The sequence below is a fragment of the Ochotona curzoniae genome, unplaced genomic scaffold, assembly GCF_017591425.1.
Source record: "Ochotona curzoniae isolate NIBS_2020 unplaced genomic scaffold, NIBS_Ocur_1.0 contig_883, whole genome shotgun sequence".
NCBI classification, from domain to species: domain Eukaryota; kingdom Metazoa; phylum Chordata; class Mammalia; order Lagomorpha; family Ochotonidae; genus Ochotona; species Ochotona curzoniae.
In genome coordinates, this window is record NW_024466599.1 from 75,864,376 (window position 1) to 75,883,408 (window position 19,033).

Consider the following 19,033-nt stretch of genomic DNA (forward strand, 5'->3'; position numbering starts at 1 on the left):
AAGGAGCCAGTGCTGTGGTGTAGCAAGTAAGGCCACTGCCTGAGCACCAGTGTCCTAGATGGGCACCGGTTCAGGTCTAGGCTACTCCCATTCAGATTGATCTTCCTGCTAATGTACTCCAAGACACGCGTGTGAAGGAGTGGTGATGGGGTCAGACAGACTGCTTTGGGAATACAGCTCCCAGGGCTCGATTCTGCGGCCCGTTCTTGGAGAAGGTCATCTGTGCCATCTATGCCACCCTCTGTGCCAGTCATAACTTATCTTCCATTCGAGGCAAGGAATGTGGGAGGGACTTAACCTTTGAGGCTCTTAGGAATTTCTATGGTTCCACTTAGTTTACCAAGGTGATTTCCTCAACGAGACCTTGATGACAGCAGGAGCGTGAAGAAGGAAAGGGCATGGGCTGAGGATGAGAAGGGAAAGAAGGTTGGCAGGAGTGGAAGTCACAGCAAATCAGTGTTACCTGTATCATGTTCTTACATTTATTTATTTTTTTTCTGAAGAATATGGAGTAGGACCACTGTCTTGCCGTGGAGCAAATGATCCCTTCCCTTTGTAAATGTTATGGAACTATTTCCTTATGAGTCAAAATCAAATTGAAATCCTGAAGGAAGTCTGGTCATAATGATTATAAAAACTCCAAGCAAAGTTAAAAATCTAGGACATGAGGAAGCAGATGTTCATACAGGATTATTCCGAAGTTTTCGTTTCTTAAAAATAACTTCCAATGCACTTTTTGATAGGAAAAGTTTAAAAGGAAGTTATAGCACACACATAGAATTCATTTTCCTTTTTTCTACCTACTGATCTTCACTCTAAAGTAATATCTGTAAAAAAAAAAAAAACCTAGGGGAAAGAAAGAATGTGTGTTAAGGATCTTTTGAGACAGAAATCTTTGAAATTCTCAGTAAAGAAAAATCTCAAATTCTACCCTTTCTAGTTAGCCCTGGGGAGAAAAAAAAAAAAACCGAAGAAGATGACTCTTCGCTTGTTGAATCAGTATTTTGTGAAAGATCAGCTCTTCCAAGGAAAGGTGAGCAAATAGGGCCCAAGCACTCAGCGAGCACAAGCTGGGAAATAACTGAGGCTGGTCTTCAAAAGCACAGTTGAATCTAATGTAAGGATATGTTGGGTTCTAACATGTTTGCTGAAAGTATGAAGAAAGACACAAAGTAAGATTTTCTGGGAAAAAAAATTAGAAACATATCAATGTTAAAATGATTGTTTGTGAAAGATTGGGTATGATGCTTTTGTTTATTTACCCATGAACTATTACATAACGAAATAAATTAAAAATTGCATTAACTGCCACCAGCAGCATTCAGACATTTATGAGGACTGACTAGGTCAAGATTGGGTTATCTGTTAACACAGTTTGGTGCACAATGTATCTTTATTTTTGGTTGACAAAATTTAAAAAGTCTCATAGCCATTAAAGGTGGAACAAAAGGCTTCCATTTCCAGAAACATATAGATTATCTCACGAACTTTTTCTACTTTAATGTCAACTAAGTTTCTCATTGATTATTCAATTAACTGACTTCCGCGGGCGGAGCATTTTTGCAAAATGCTTGTAAGGGAGTGAGCTTCATGTCAAGGGTTCAGAGTACCCAGGGTATAAAATGAGTTGCTTGATTTGTGCACGTGGGTCATTCACCACCAAGTCTGAGGAGTATCTTACATTTTCAGAAATTGAACCAAAATCATATTTTGACAATTGTTTACTTTTAGATTTGTATAAGTGTGTTTATTTTGTTTATGTGAAGGGGTGTATACGGGCAGGGAGGGTGTGTGGGGCATAGAGAGACTGACACTGAGAAAGGAATCAGAGCTGATGGTTCCCTGTCAAAGTGGCTGGAGCTGGGCCAGACTACAGCCAGGAGACACAGTTCAATCGGGGTCAGCTATTTGGGTGGGAGGACTCAGCCACCTGGCTCATCACTCGCTGCCTCTTGAAGCACTTGTTAGTAGCCTACTGGAACTGGGAGAGGAGCTGGGATTCAAACCTATGCGTTGTGGTATGAGCTGTCCCAAGTGGAGCCTTCCCCTCTTCGTCAAACACCCCCTCCACACCCCTCAAAGTGTGAAGGACTCCGCACTGTGAGGGGTTCATGTATTCTGGAAGAAAACCAGCATTTGTAACAGCCAAATGTTGATGAAGGTTTCCTGTTTATGTTCCTGATGAGGCTCTTTCTTCCTTTCGACCAATCTGGTGGAATCCCAAGGTTTAAATATCAATGTGGAACTTGACTTCAAAGGCAAGAATTTTCCCTCTGCATCAGGAGAATAACCATGCTCTCTCTGCACCTTATTAAGTATGATAGCCTTTTTCTTTTTATCTTCTTTTAAAAAACCACTCCAATTTTTACAAAGAGTTCCCCAGGTGAAATAAAATTCTCAAAAACTTAGACTAAGAAATGCCTTGTAGAAATGAATATTTCAAATCAAATCACACTCCGGCATGGAAATCATTCAAACGTATTTTGCTGGATGAATTAATTTTGTTCTTGTCCCAGCATTTTTCACTTTGGTGCCTTGCTATACTGATGTGATGTGATGAGCTGATGGGACCTGTCCCTTTCCCTGCTTCCGGTCCAATGTGGAACAACCCAAGGAGATGACCTCACCCCTTGCCGGAGTCATTGGTCCAATAAACAAATTGTGACTCACAAGAAGCCTGCTATTGTTGTCTTAAGCAATCTGGCTGGAGCCATCCTGACTTGCAGTTTCTGCTGTAAGGGAGCAGAAGCAGGAACCTGAATTGATGGTAATTCTGTTTTCTACTGTGTGGGTTGTGCCTGCCTGCAGTGGAAACCAGTGCAGAGGGAAGCAAAGCAGAAAGCTGACGAGGGAGGAAGGGCAGGGGGAAGGGTCATCTGTTCTCTGTTGTTGCTAGCAACGTCACAGATGGGGTGGATTCTAGAGAGCAGAGGTTTACTTTGACTCATGGTTCTGGTCCAAAATCTAGGGGCTTGGTCTCTGCTAAAGGCTTTCCTGCTGGTGGAGTCCCGTGGTGATATGCATGGCATCGTACAGAGACAGGGAGGGTGTGCGACCCTAAAGCCACTGGGATTCAAACGTGAAACTCTCTCCTGATGACCCAATCAAATCTGCTCACTGTCCCCACCCGTCAAGGCCTCACCTCGGAAGGCCACCATGAGACCAAGTTTTCAGTTTATTAGTGGCTCACAGGTAAATGGGAGGAAACACCCGAATCTGTTCTCCTTGGAAACAGGTGATTTGGATTTCCAGTGTTGGTCCCGATGAGAAATATGAGTAGAGAAAAACTCCTCGCATCCTGGCAGGAATGTGATCATTTCTGACAAGTCCACAGATCATTTGTTTCCTGTCGAATATCTCGCCTGCTTCTATGTTCATGGCTTAATGTCAGTTATGATGCTAAATAGTTATACCACCTTTAGCCTGTAGGAGTCTCTGGGATCACAATTCTTAGGCATAGATTTGCAGGCTTAGAGGTTCCTCCCTAAGTTCATACACTGGAAGCTTAAATCGCCAAACGGGAACGGTATTTGAGGATGAGGTTTTGGGAGGTAGTTAGCATTAGGGGAGGGGCGAAGCTCTGTTGTGGTGTAAGAGGAAGACAGAACTCAAGGTGATGCTCCGTCTCTGTTTTACCTTGCGATGCTTCCACCACAGTATAATGCTGCACAAAGCCTACACCAAAATAATTCACTCTCCAAGTGACTGGAGATAGCCAAGCAGATGTTGAGACTCGGCATTTGGGTTTCTCACCTCTGGAGCCATAAGCCAAGTAAGCTTCCATTTTTTTTTTAAGATTTATTTTTATTATTTTTTTATTGGAAAGGCGGATATACAGAGAGGAGAGACAGAGAGGAAGATCTTCTGTCCGATGATTCACTCCCCAAGTGAGCACAACGGCCAATGCTATGCCGATCCGAAGCCAGGAGCCTCTTCCGGGTCTCCCACGCTGGTGCAGGGTCCCAAAGCCTTGGGCCTTCCTTGACTGCTTTCCCGGGACACAGGCAGGGAGCTGGAAGGGAAGCGGGGCTGCTGGGATAGAACCGGCGCCCATATGGGATCCCGGGCGTGCAAGGCGAGGACTTAACCACTTGCACCACCGCGCCGGGCCCAGCTTCTATTTTTTTATAAGCTGATCAGGCTTTTGTTAATCTTGTTATAGCAGTGGGAGACAGCTTTTGAATTCTCACATTAACATTGCTTAATAAGAGGCATTACATCTTCAAGGCTTCATGGATCCCTCATTTTTAGGGTGTATCTCATTAGTTTTCATAGTCTTTGTTAAGCACTTACAGGGTGCTGGGCTCAGCTTTCAAGGCAAGGACAGTGCTTGAACATGTGTTGTATTGATGGAGTCTGCATGCTCCATATAAAGAAAGATAACAGCCTGTCAACAAGAGATGCAGGGGGGCAAGCAAGAGAGAAGGGAAGCTGGGGAGAAAGAAGCATTTATCCTTTTGGAAGCAGACACTGAAAGAAATATGTTGGTCTAGACACTTATGGAAGATAAGGGAGAGAGGGATCTGAAGTTAGAAATGCAGCTTAGTATCTATGAGAGGAGAGAAAAAGAAAGAGCCATCCAGACCAACGGTCTACCAGCTGTTGCATAGAAATCCCATATTGAGCAGAAATGCAGAGCCCCTGTTCCTTTGCATTGCCGGTTGAACATTGTGGGACACCCTCACTGGAGGTTTGCAGCTGACTTCCATCCTGTCAAGTATTCTCTTGAAGGGGACTGAAAGGGAGGGAGTCCACGTGGGGGCATTTGAGGTGCTAGAAAATGCATGTTTACTGTCTTCCAGATTCACCTGTTGAAACTTGGCCACCAATGGAATGGGTGTGATCTTTGTGAAGTGTTAGCTTAGCAAGTGACTGTCTTGGTGGGGCCCCATGATGGACTAGGCATTCTGAGAAAAAGAGAACAGAAAGACCAGGAAGTGGATATAAACCAGAACGCGAGCCTTCACTGGATCCCAGCTCTGTCAGCATCTGAGGACTTGCAACCTCAGAACTGGAAGAAATAAATGTTTTATTTTGTTTTAAAGATTTATTTGCTTATTGGAAAGTCAGATATACAGAAAGCAGGAGAGACAGAGAGGAAGATCTTCCATCCGATGATTCACTCCCCAAGTGAGCGCAACGGCCGATGCTATGCTGATCTGAAGCCAGGATGCAGGGACATCTCCCAGGTCTCCCACATGGGTGCAGGGTCCTAAGGCTTTGGGCTGTCCTCGACTGCTCTCCCAGGCCACAAGCCGGGAGCTGGATGGGAAGTGGAGCTGCTGGGATTAGAACCGGCACCCATATGGGATCCTGGGGTGTTCAAGGCAAGGACTTTAGCCGCTAGGCCATGCCGCTGGGCCCAAAGAAATAAATGTTAAAGCTACTCAGCCTATGGCATGTTTTACATCTGCCCAATCTGACTGGGACATGGGGAAAGGCACTGCAGTTGCCGGAGCTTGAGAACAGGACCTGTTTAGCTTGTCTAGAAGACAGCTGAGAGCCCCACATCTGTGGGTGTGCGTGGTGGAGAGTGGTGGGACACCAGGTGACACGTGAATCAGAGAGAAGGGAAGGCAGGTAGGGAAGATGGTGTAATCTTGAAGGATCGAATGATTGCAACATCTTTGACTTCAACTCTGGCAAGACAGAAATAAATGTGCATGGCTATGCAATTTGAGAGACACTTTTTACCGTGAGATGGTTTCTGCAGTGGGGGAGATTGGAGATGCATAGCAGAAGGGAGGACCCACGATAAACATCTTCATTTGGCTGCCGTTATTGGTGAGGTGATGTTTAATGAAGCAGACTTGGGAGAATGAGTGACCAGAAAAGCAAATGCAAAGTCCGAAGCCCCATTCCTACCCTATGGATCAGAAATCTAAATATGGCATTCGCCCTGTACATATGGGTATCTGTCCTAAGACTACCATGTGGATGCCTGAAAGTTTGGGCACAATTAATTTCTATGTACCATTCCCTTAGTGTCTGCAGAGAATTGGTTCTGGATCCCTCAAGATAGCAATATCAGCATATGATCAATGTGGTGGTGCGTGGCCTGTTGGTTGCAGGTTTTGACCTGCCCACAAGCTCCTGTACCCTTGTAACAACCTCTTAGATACCCAGAATGCCTAGTACACTGTAAGCACTCTGGAAACAGCTGCTGTGCTATATTGTTAAGGGCATAATTACAAGAAAAAGAGGTATATGTTGAGTACAGACACAATTTTTGTCTAAATATTATTTTTACTGGTTGAATCCAAGGATGTGGAACTCAGATTGAGAGCTGTGTACTGAGTTATCCCCTGTATGAAAGGTACTTCAAAAGACAAGATTGATGGAATCAAAAGTTGCTTTTATTTTGGTGCATAACATTTTGAATACCATGTTTAGTTGTTTTCAGAATATACATTTTCCATAGAAATTTTGAAGACTGTACAGACCCATCCACACTAAGATAGAATTTATTTGGTGAAAAATTTGTTTGACTTATTTGACAGGAAGAGTTACAGGGAAGGAGGAAGAGAGAGAGAGAGAGAGAAAGATTTCCAACAGCTAGGTTACTCCCCAGAGGGATGCAACAGCTAGGTCAGACCAAAGACAGGAGCCAGGAGCCAGGAGCCAGCAGCCAACAGCCGGGAGCCAGGAGCCAGGAGCCAGCAGCCAACAGCCAACAGCCAGGAGCCAGGAGCCAGAAGCCAACAGCCAGGAGCCAGGAGCCAGCAGCCAGGAGCCAGCAGCCAGGAGCCAGGCCTCCTATGTAAGTGCAGAGGTCCAGGTACGTGGGCACTCTGCTGTTGCTTTCTGCACATTAGCAGGGAGCTGGAAAGAAAGTAAAGCAGTTGGGACTTGCACCAGCACCCATATGGCTTAATCTGTTACACCATAATGCCAGCTTTGATACAATTTACTTTTTAAGATTCGTTTATTTAGTTGAGAGGGAGGGTGAGAGAGAAAGTCCTCCATTTGCTGACTGACTTCCCATATAGCCACAACAGCCAAGTCTGAGTGATAAAGCCAGGAGTTCCATCTTGGTCTCCCACATGAATAGCTTACCAAGGTCCTTCCTCAGCTCCTTCTAGCTTGAGATACACTTTCAGGGGACAGGGAGGTCTGCCCTTGGTCCACCAAGCAGCCACCACTTCTCCTCCCAGCTACTAAGACCCCGATTCTGTGATTGGCAAGCCCCACAGTGGGACAGGTGTCTTGCAGGGACTAAATTATTTTCTTGGCAAAATTTCTCTCAAAGTCACATTTGCCAGCCAGAACTTTCCAAATAGAAGGAACAATCGGTATGTGGGTAGATGCTACAGAGCTCAGAAGAAGGGCAATTGCACCACTTCTCTTCCCAGCATCCTTGAAGTGAGAGGCAAGGTTTGTTCCCTGAGAGTAGAGAGTCAGAGTGGAGAGCTCAGTGGAGTTCAGTGTTGAGCTGGAGCAGGAGGTCTCTGCCTGGCCTTGCCTCTCAGCTCACTCGTGTTCTGACCTTGGGTAAAGCAGGAGAGAATCATGCTGTATAAACTAGGCTGTAGACAAAGTCTGTTGTTGCAGAAAAGTGGAGATGTTAAAGTCCCTGCAAGGCCTTTTCTTTTTAAATAAATAAGTTTATTTGAGAGAGAGAAAGAGAGAGAGAGAATGAGCACCCACATACTGGTCCACGATGGTATGGAGAGACCTGCAGCCAGAAGCTAGGATGGTTTGCACCGACTGGAAGCTGCCATCAAAAACAGAGCTGGGAACAAAACACAGGCACTAGAGGTCACACGCGGCATCTTACCTGAACCATTGAAGACAAGCATTGATGTAAGGCAAGCTACCTGCTCATTCATTGCACATGATGCTGTGTGCCCCATGTGATTAAATAAAAATAAAGGTGATAACTGCTCCAGTTTTTGCACTGACTTTAAAATGCAGTTTTGGAAACAGTACACCAATTCATTGTCTTACCTAGGGTGAAATCACCAACCAATGTTATCCATTTCAGTCTTTAACATATTAATTCTCTAATTACTTGACCTCAAGTCAATTTGATTTATTATATTCTCACTTTTTCTTCAGGAAAAGAAAATGTATTTGGAACTACAAATATATATGATCTGATGCATATTTTTTTCTGCTGCTTATTTTATTCCTAATGGTTGTCTAGGGCCAGCATTTAGTTGAATTTACTGCAACCACATGATTATATTTGTCAATCAAGAAACAAAAAGTGGGCATTTAGATCATTACTTAAGATGCTGAGATGATTATATTCACACACACTACAGTGCATGAGTTGATAGCAGCGCAGGAAGTCTGAGATTTGCTCTGCCACCCCTCACCCCCCAAAAAAAACCCAGGTTGGAGCAAAAAATGGGTTGAGTTGTGACAGCAACATGGTTGGTCCACTTTGGGGTGACTGGAGAGCCCAGCGAAGGGTGCACATGTTTGCAAAACTGACCTCTTGTCCCCTTGAAAGCCTTTTCCTCTCTTCTTTTCGGGGAGCCCTTGGGCAGCCTCCATCGTAAGCACCTGTGAATGGTAAACTCCACCTTCAGCCCTCTTTCTCTGCCAGTTGCATCAGACGGGACCAGGACTTTACCTTCGGCTTCTGTGGTCGTTGCTGCTGAATCTTCACCCAGACATTGTGCATGCCTGCTTGCAAACCCCTGAGGCAAGAACACGTATATGTCCAGTGCTGCTGGTTACACACGTTGTCTTCTGGTCAATGCAACTCCCTCTCCCCTCACCCGCAGTCCTGCTCTTCCTACGTGTTGTTATGGACTTGGCTGTCTCCATGTCTCTGTCCTTCTGTCTATCTCTTTGGATCGTTGCAATGTTTTTTTTTCAAGTAGCTTGCCTCTAGATCTACCTCCACACTGCAGCCAACGTGATCATTCTCACAGCTGGTCAAACGCACACATCCTCTGGCCCTCAGTGCTGGGAGATCAGCGAACTTGTTCCAGGACACACAGGATTGGCACTTCCGCTCTCCAGTTCCCTGTCTGCGTGCACATGGGCCTTTGAAGCACCCTCCTTTTTCTGAAACAGTCTCCCTCCTTAAGGGCAAAATCTTTGTTTTCTTAACATACAAAAAAAAAAAATGCTTGGTGATGCATATCCAGGACTTGATAAACATTTTAAAATATTTTTGAAAATGTAACTGCAAAAATTCTGCATGAAATCTTACTTCTATTTCAGTGTATGTCTCTGCCATCCTGCTTGTTTCATGACTTAGTTAGCTATTACTTTAAAACTAAGATCCTTCCATTTCAAATCCAAATCAAGAAACAAAAATTTACATGAAAATTCACTCCACATCCAGTCCTGAAACTTTCTTAGGCTTCTGTATTGATCTGAAACAAGGAGAAGGCAGGAGCTATAAATCAGACGCATGGTTGGAAGCTTTCTAATCTTCTGATGAAAATACCTAGCAATTGAGAAGCTGAAATAGTGTGGCATTTTTTCATGAGCAATATACGAGAAACTAGTATAATTGGCTCTGGATTTATGGCAAATACTTTGCATAAGAGGTCAATAAATACTGCAAGTCTATAGGTTTTTAAGACAGCAGCTGTTGTGTAACCAAAAAAAAAATGAAATTGATATTTTTAATCCCAAGCTTATTAGGTTATGTAAACACTGTTCCTAATTCATCCATTAGCATAGCCTAACACACAATCAGAGAAATATGTCTTGAGTTTTCAAAGGTGCTTGGATGGGATCACATGGGAAGAATTTGTAAGATCACACCCACTGTTCATAGATGTGGACATCTAAATATTACTAAGCTTGATGGGGATACAAGTGTATGAGTGGATGTGATTGCATGTTAAAAAAGGAGTGTGCAAAAATCTGTTCGACCACAAATTAAGGCATCAATATACTTTTAAAAATCTGTGCATTAACGTAGTGTATCAGATTGCAAGCTAGCTTGCATTAATGAGAAGTCCCAAACAGCACGAGAAAAAACAAGGGTTCGAGAGAATAGCCTTACACTGCTCCTGATTGGTATGCTCTGGTATCCCCCTCCCCACCAGGATCAAAGCTGATGGACATGGCTTGCCAGCCTCAGGAACGGCTGGCACCAAAGCATATTCCTGCTTTTTCATTTTGGTGTGTGGTAAGCTTGGTGACCCCGGGTCAAAACTGTAGCTGAATATCTGTTGACAAAAGAACAGATTGGGGGTTACCCAAATGAATTCACCCAGTTCTCACAGCAACAGAGTGACTCCATTCCTAATGAGAGCAGAGGCCAGCTGGTCCCATCTATTCCCGTGTTTGGGGCTAGCTCTGAGCACAGCCAAAGCAGCACATTTCACCATGAGGAATCAATAGGTCCAGGGTGACTCTGGGTACTGCATAAACCAGAGTGATTAGGGCAATTAGTGGTTTTCTCATGCAGGGTGGAGGCAGATGCCATTAATGATCAAAGCTTGCCAGAAGTGCTCATTCCCAGCTGTCTGAAGGTTTTGCGCTTTGGGCATTGAGGTCCCCCTCAAAGGGAGAACATGCCAGAAGAACTGGGGAGTTAATACCATGTCGACAACCTCAGAAGCTAAGGGAAAAAGACACAAGTGCAATTTGGAAGATGCAGGTTCAGATAGCTCTGAATCAACATTCCAAACAAAGGGAGCTTGACAGCTTATATGAGCAAGCAGTGTTATGTTTCAAAGTCGAAAAATATTTTTGGTAGAGCAGTTTTGTTGTAGCAGGGAACAGAGTCTGAGTAATAGGGACTGAAAATTACCAACTAAACACTGATCTGTGCTGTGACCCTGAGTGCCTAGCCACAGTGGGATAACCTGTTCAGATGCCTACGGCTGGCTGCAAAGGCGTGGTGTGCAAGTCCTCTTTCCTTGAACAGCGCCTTGCTTCTGCTTTCATCATGAATTTTTCTTCTACATTTTACAACACCAGGAGAATCCATCAATCAAGGCTAGTAAGAGGCAGAGATCAAAATGCCCAGTGCCTGTGTCGTCAGGCCTCTCCCAGCATGCCCACTGCCTTGGACGGAATCCTAGCTGCTCACAGGGGAAACCCACCATCAACACACATTCTCTCAACTTCCTTCAAATGCCTTCATTGTAAAGCTTGTTTAAAAAATTTCACTTATAAACTCACAAATCACAACAACATTTTTTTTCCAGGCCTATTTGATTAAAATCTGCAATATTAAGCTGAATTACAACTAGATAGGTGATATTCAAGGCTGAATCCTCTCAGTCTTGTCAAATTGTTCCCAAATAAGCGAGGTTTTGCTAGAAGTCTTTCCAATTGTCTCCATCTCCTGCCATTTCATCCCAAGGCCATTCCCAGCCTGTGTCTCCTTCACTATTTATACCCAAGGATTCTATCAGCTATGGAACAACCCTTGTTTAAAACTTCAGGAACAAATCTGAGTGAGAATCTGAGCCCTGCTGAGGGCCACATCTCACAGGGACTGAGGGGGCAGGAGGGATTACAGAGCCTGGGTACTAATCCCATTCCAAGCGTGAGCAGTTTAAACGTTGCTGTAACTACAGAGGCCTTAGAAATGTACTTCCTGATACATGCAGAGAGAAGTGCTGGGGGTAATTTCTTTTCTGTTTAGCATTTTTCTTGCAGTTCAAACTCCAGTCTTTGAGCATGCTTTTTTTTTCCCCCTTTGGAGATGCTTCATTTTTGCAGCCCTCAATAAAATCCTCTTAGAAGCATTTCATTTCATCTGAAAACTTTGTCTACTTGTGCCATTTCTTGGTTCCTGGTTGTGTTTCTTCAGTTACCTTCTGCAGATCAGCCCTGGAGTGCGTGCCCACAGTGTGGCAATGCTGCTGGCCACAGCTAGCTCGGCTGAGCCCCTTCTGTTCCTTCTTCCCTTTAATAAGATGCAAGCTCGAGTGGCAGATTGCTGGCAAGAAGGGATGGCTGGGTTTCTTTTTTAGTCATCCCTGTTTATCAATCTGCCTCCTCTCCTTCAGCATTCGGGCAGTGATCCAACTCTGTTCTCACACTTTGTGGGATTTTACTCACTTCTGTTCCCCTCCCACATACAAGTGTGTGTGTGTGTGTCGGGGGGGGGGCATAAGAGAGAGAAAGAGTGGAGGAGGCTGAGGAAAGACAGTGAGACAGAAACAGGGAAAGGAAGGAAGGAAAAAGAGAGAGACAGAGAAAGAGATGGAGAGAAAGACACACAGTGACAGAGGGACAGAAACGGGAGGGGGAGAGAGAGAGAAATGGAAAGAGAGAAAGAAACAGAGAGGATGGAGAGAAGGAGAGACACACGGAGATAGAGGGTTAGATACAGGGAAGACGGGGAGAGCAAGCTGGATTGGGGGTGGGGAGAGCAAGAGCACCACATTCCTAACCAATTCTATTTGGGTTCCATGGGCTTTGTGTTTACAGCAGATTTCCTTCTTTCTTCCAAACACCCTGGTTTTTCAAGTCTCTGCATCTTCAGGGATTGTAGATCTCTTTCTGGCACCTGAATTTTAGTCATAATTCCTTTTTGTTTTTCTCTGTGGCTGCCTTCTCTGTTTATATTTATAATGGGTGAATGCCGATGCACAGGGGCTGTGGCCATGGCGTTGAACCTGCTGCCCATGCGGATGAGAGCCTTCAGGCCTGTGACAGTTCTGGCCCCAGTGCCTCTTTCAGACTCGCTGGTTACACAGGTGCAGCTGTCTAAGCACAGTGCTGCTTCTCTCTCGTGCCAAGGCAGTATGCCTGGAAGGCAGCACTGTGCAGTCCTCACTCAGTGTGCTGCTTGGCCAAGGTGAATGCTGTAACCACACAAATCACAGCTTCAGGCACTTCAGGAATAAAACCCGTCTCTTTGGCTTATACCAATGGCATAAACAGACTGGGCTTGGGTCACTTACGCCCTCTTGGAGAGTCTTCAAGTGGAGATACTTCCTCTAACTTCTCCTGGCAGCTTCTAGTTGGAAAGCCAGTGTTGTTCCTCTGTGAAGGAGATGCAGCCAGCCACCTGCAGCCTCTCCCTGGGAGGAAGGACAGAGATGCTGTCCTCTGGAGTTTGGAGAAGGTAGTGTGCCGAAACCCGGCACCTTAGCTTAGTATTTCCATTCTTTTTTAAGAAGACTCTGCCTTTCTCAATCACAGTTAGTTTTATCATCTTTTCTGGCATCAGTGACAACTGGTGGAATGCATTCCAGGGAGAAGGCCTCCAGCCCTGGCTGACTGGTGCTAATTTTTGCATATAAGGATGGATTTACCTAAGCCGGGACGTTGAAACCCAGGTACAAGGTCAACAGTCTGACATCATATGAACTGTCAACCAGGAAAATCAGTTATTTAAAAGAGATGACCTCACTTATGTGAAGAATCCTGAGAACTGAATGGCTGTGCTGCTGGTGAAATGTTAATGGTTAAAAAACTCTTTATTTTTGATGATACAGTTCCTTAGGCTCAGGGGTTTCCCTTTCTACCCTCCCTAACCCTCCTGCCCCCAAGTTTCCCCCTATATTATTACAGCAGTATAGTCCTTCAACAAGAGTCACAGTCCATCATTCATTTATTTAAGTGTATCTGACATTGCAGGCATAGACAAAGATATCACGTCCAGCATCTTATTGTCAAGATGTAAAGGGCTATGCATGCTTTTGAGTTGAATTAAAAAAAATTAACCTTCACCCTTTGATCGAACTGCTGAGTTTTATGCTAATACACATTCTGTAGACTCAACCACTTAATGATGTTTAGCTGGACAGCTGAAAAGGGCCTCATCACTTTAAGCTGTGAAGTTGAAATAGCAACATCTTGCTTGTGTGTTTTTCTGCATCTTAAAGTAGAGGTCTTAAGAGTACAGCTGACCTCTGCCTTCCTGAGCCATACAGCTCTTCCCCCAGGAAGCAGCCATGGATGAGCTGGAAGTCCTTTCCTTCTGAACAACTAGAGCTGCTTCCCCAAAGCCAGCTGTAAGACTTGATAACAGCTGTCTATGCCTGCCCCTCCCCTCTTACAGCTGGTCTGGGCCACTTGTCTGCACATGGACCACAGACCCCAACTGCACAAGGCTCCTGTCCTGGACCCTGAAGGAAGAAAAGCTTTATGGGGATTAAGAATCTGGACACATTTGCTGGGTCTTCTGCTTCAGCCTACTCCATAAGCTTACATCCTGTGCCCAATAACATTTCAACACAACTGAATCTGCATGGTTGAACCTGAGCATCAAAATGGGATAGTATTAAAATGGGCCTTGGGTCTTTTATCTGAAGGTTCCTATGTTGTGTTCAACGATGGTCAAATAATTTGCTATTGCAAAGCCATCTTTCATAGGAGAATTGGCCAAAACGTTTATGACAGGCAAGAAGGGCTCACACCTTTTCTGTCTGTCTATTGTGTCCCAGCTTATGTATTTCCCACTTCCCCTCTCCCCCCCACTGCCTCCACTATCTTGCTTGCCTTTTGAAACCTGCTTTGATAAAGCTTTGAAAAATATGGTAAGGAAATTGGGCTGTCATCAGATCCTTTACAAATATATTTTCCCAAGTTTCCACCTGAACTTTTGATTTTGCTTATCTTTTTGAAACTTTCAGTTTGGAAGGCGTTTTTTAAAAACCTTCATCAATCTTTCCCTTTATGGCTTTGGCCTTGGTGGTCTTATCAATCTAGATAAGGGAGCAAGCAGAATAGTTGGCACCCAGTTAATGATAAGTAATTTGCTGGGTCAATAAGCCAGTGATGGAAGCTTTTTTTTCAATAGGCCCAATTTATCATTGTTTAGGAAGCCAGCTGGGCTGCTTTGGGAATCAGGTGGTAGACGCCTGTGCTTGGGATGAAAGATCTTTGGCCATTCCCACAAGCAGAGCATGGCTGTGGCAGGTGCAGACAATGAAGGGAGATGAGGACAGAGCCAGTGAAGGGCAAAGGTCACTCCTCTCTGTTGAGCAAAACCTTGTACCACTAAAGTATTTTACAACCGCATACTGATTGACTTGGCAGAGAGGTGGAACCCAGAGCCCCTATTTTTAAGTTCTTTCCCCAAATGCCTCTAAATGGCCCAGCCAAGAACTCAGTTCTGTTTTCCCACATGGGGATGGGTGTGAGGAATAAATTTACCCCTGTTGGAGCTGTAAGTTGAACCCGAGGGCTGTGTTATGGGATGACTGCATCTAAACTCGGCATTCTAACTGCTAGGCCAGTCAAATACCCCTGGAAACATTTTTGAGAGAACACCCAGGGGATCATTTCCGCTATTTAGAAGGGTTCGTAATCAATATGTATCCATCAGTACCTTTCTGTAACAAGAAATGGAAAATTTCCTTCACAACGAGAACACATCACAAAAACAAAAGAATGGACTGAATGAGAATTGAAAACTGGAACTCAACTGAGAGCCAAGGTCTCAGTGGCTGCAAAGACTCATTTTTTTCCTGCAGGGAAAACCAGATTATTCAAAGATAGCTCTACTTTTGTGGTCAGTTTACATTATTTGGAGTGACAGACAGCATGTGACCTGGAAGACGGCAGTGTGGCCAAAGTGCCTCTGGGAAGTGATGTTGCTGTGGAGGCAGCAGGTAAGTCAGGAGCAGGATTTGGGCTACAGATAGCCGGAAGTGGGGGCAGGAAGGTGTGGCTTAGAGTTCTGATGTGAAAAATAGTCCATGTTGTCTAGTGAATTTAGCTATTTTAATAGTCCTGATTTAGACTGCATGTCTTGTTTTTTCTCCTGACTGTTGGTCCTTTCGTTTAAGGCCTTCTGTTTCTTCTATGGCCACACTAACATACCAGGCGTCTGGGGCTCGGTTCCACTGACGACAGCTGATTCGCAACTCCAGATGCTGTAGGATCCACCTGCCACGGCAGGGTCCACATGTGTTTTCCTGTGCTCCACCGCCCCCTGCTGTCCAGACAGGGTGTGTGCAGTAACTAAATGTCAATTCTTGTTTCTCAAAGACAGAAATAAGGTTTGCATTCTCTTTGCTTCTACCCACTTCAGGAAAAATGAGTACAGAGAAGCCATTATTGTTTAAGCCAAATTAAAACTAAGCCAACATTTCCAACAAAAAAGAGGCATTTTTTTTCTTGTACAAATGGACTGGTTTTTTTTTTTAAGATTTATTATTTTTATTGCAAAGTCATATATAGAGAGGAGGAGAAACAGAGAGGAAGAATTTCCATCCGTTGATTCACTCCCTAAGTGGTCTCAACTGCCAGAGCTAAGCCAATCGGAGCCAAAGCCAGGAGCCTTTTTTTTTGTTTGTTATTTATTTCGAATAAAAATAAATAAGTCTCAAAAAAAAATAGCTAAAGGTTTATCAGTGCTTGTCTTTTCAGAAACCCGATTCCTTATTGCAACATCCTGTGTCATTTTTAGTTCTATTTTAATTTTCATCGTGTTTTCACTTCCTGAATTTGTTCACTTGCTTATCCCTTAGGTCCTAGAGATATAGCCATGCTTATTTGATCTCACTGTGGTTTTTACATAGTCATTTGTTACTATTATCTTCTCTGTTACTATTCCTTTTTTATATTTATCCCATAAGTTAGGCTATGTTGTATTTTGATTTTCCATTTCTTCAATGACCCAGGATTCATTTGATATCATCCGGCTTACTCTTTATATATCTGCATACTTTCTAAATTGTCTTTTGTTGCCAAGTTCCTATTTTATTTCATGGTTGGGAAAAAACACATACTATGATTTCGCGTTTCTTCTAATAAAATGACTCTTTTAGGAGTGAAAGATCAAATTATGGTTGTAGTTAGTGGTAAGTATAAATTACCGGCTGTTCAAAGGCAAGCATGATTGTGATGCTTATCCCAGTGGGACACACTCACTGCAGTCTTAGAGATAGATGCTCTGTCGAAGCATCCATGCTTGCTTTCTTTAGTGCTCTGAAATGATGAGAATCTTCCGCCATGACACATATGAGGTGTGGCCATGCGCAGGGTCGTTGGTAGGAAAACTGTGTTCACAATGATAATAGTAATGGCCATGAACATCCGACGTTACCTGCACCACTCCCAAACCTTGCTCCAAACCAAAACCATTGCCAGTTCAGTAGAATGATTAATTTTTTTTCGAAATGCGTTTGTTGTGCCCTTTCTGCCATGTTCTTATAGCTTCGGTTTGAGGTGAGGAAAGAGAACTGTTGATGTATTCCGTTAAATGTTTCCATTATAAAAGCTAATTTCCTCTTGAGCTCTTAGAGACACCTCCCCGCATGCTTTCAAGTTGCAGGTGTCTGTGAAGTAGTCTCATTTTTGACAACGAAAGCTTTTCAAGTCTAATAGATTAAACTCCAAAATCAAAATGAGAGCCAAGGTAATAAGCGGACTGTCCATGGAAATTGCTGGAGGCTTTCAAGTTCTAATGCACTCATTTTATTTCCTTATTTATTTAACAACTTGGCTGGGTTTAGGAGAAGATGTGGTTTAACTTGAAAGTGAGAGAAAAAGGACATGAGACTAATGTAATAAGAGAATTCACTTGTCCTTTTGCTTTCATATTTTTAAAAAAATATTGATTTATTTTTATTACCAAGTCAGATATACAGAGAAGGGGAGAGACAGAGAGGAAGATCTTCCATCTGATGATTCACTCCCCAAGTAAGCGCAACTGCCGGTGCTGTGCCAATCCAGAGCCAGGAGCCAGGAACTTCTGGATCTCCCACACGGATACAGGGTCTCAAGGCTTTGGGCCGTCCTCGACTGCTTTCCCAGGCCACAAGCAGGAAGCTGGAAGGGAAGTGGGGCTGCTGGGATTAGAACCAGCGGCCATATGGGATCCTGGAGCGTTCAAGGCAAGGACTTTAGCTGCTAGGCCACTGCACTGGGCCCCTTGCTTTCATATTTTTGATTTAATCTTCTGGTCTTGGAGAACACATTTGAACAAAGAAACACAAGCCATGCCTTTAAGGGAGTACACCTTGTTAGCCCAAGAGAGGAGGCCAGTGTGGGAAGGGAACAACAGCCTGAGTGACGGGTATGAGAATGTGTGTGTATGAGCCTCTACAGGTAATAATACAGGCATCTGTGTGTAATTCGTGCATGTAGGTATGCACATTTGTCATGCGAAGGCGCGCATATGTGTGAGGCACATGTGTGAGTGGTTAGGTGTGCATCTAGGCATGCATGAATGCAATGTCATGCGTTTAGACGTTGATTTGTGTGTGTAGGACGTATGAGTATATTGGAGTACAAGATGTGCATAAGCATACCTGTTGTTGGGTCCCTCGGAAACTGTGTGCAGGAGGCTGCTGTGTAGTTTGAACATCAGATGCCTCTAGTTTTTTTTTTAAATTGCTTTTGATATTCTAATTCCCTTGTATTTATTTATATTTATGAGGGGAGAGCACGAACACAGTCCCCCACTACCTCGAATTGTGCAGTCGAGTTGCCCACATTTGGGGAAGTGGCAGGGGGCAGCACGTGCGGAGTGCAATGGGTAAGCCTTGCCGTGGGAAGACCACCTGCACGGGCATGGAATCTCCGCTGCCAGCCAAGTATCCCCTTGGATTTCTGTATGACTTAGAGACACTTTGTCAGATCTTATATAATAGCCCATTGAGATAGTGTGGGATGGTAGTGCAACTGTAGATCCTGATCCACACACCTGCTCTCTCTCTCTCCCTCTCTCTCTTCATTTACATATTCAGGTCTTCTTTAATCTCTGTCAGCAGTCTTTCATCCTGTTCAGTATAAATGCCTCACTCTGTTTTGTTAAATGTGTTCCTATTTCTTATTCTTTACTGTTGTTGTATATCATCCTTTACACTTCACTTCCAAACTGTTCATTGCTAGCATATTGTAACACAATGGATTTTTATATATTGTTGATCTTGTGTGATATTTTGAAAGACTGATTTGTTCTTGTTTGAAAGGCAGAGTTACACAAAGGGAAGTATAGGGAAAAAGATCTTCCAGTCCATGGATCATTGCCATTATGGCTGCAATGGCTGGAGCTGAACTAACCCAGATCCAGGAACCTAAGGCTTCTTTTGGGTCTCCCATCTGGGTGCAGGGCCCCAGAGACTTGGGCTATCCTGTGCTGTTTTCCCAGGCTATACCCATGGAGTTGGATTGGAAGTGGAGCAGCTGGGGCATGAAC

At 44.1% G+C, this 19,033-nt stretch overlaps 1 non-coding gene across 1 annotated transcript; it reads right to left on the bottom strand.

Moving 5' to 3' along the window:
• Positions 1-18,268: 18,268 nt before the first annotated feature.
• On the bottom strand, positions 18,269-18,432 carry LOC121165497. The gene has a single exon (XR_005885276.1). It is a non-coding gene; the product is annotated as a U1 spliceosomal RNA (small nuclear RNA).
• Positions 18,433-19,033: the final 601 nt, after the last annotated feature.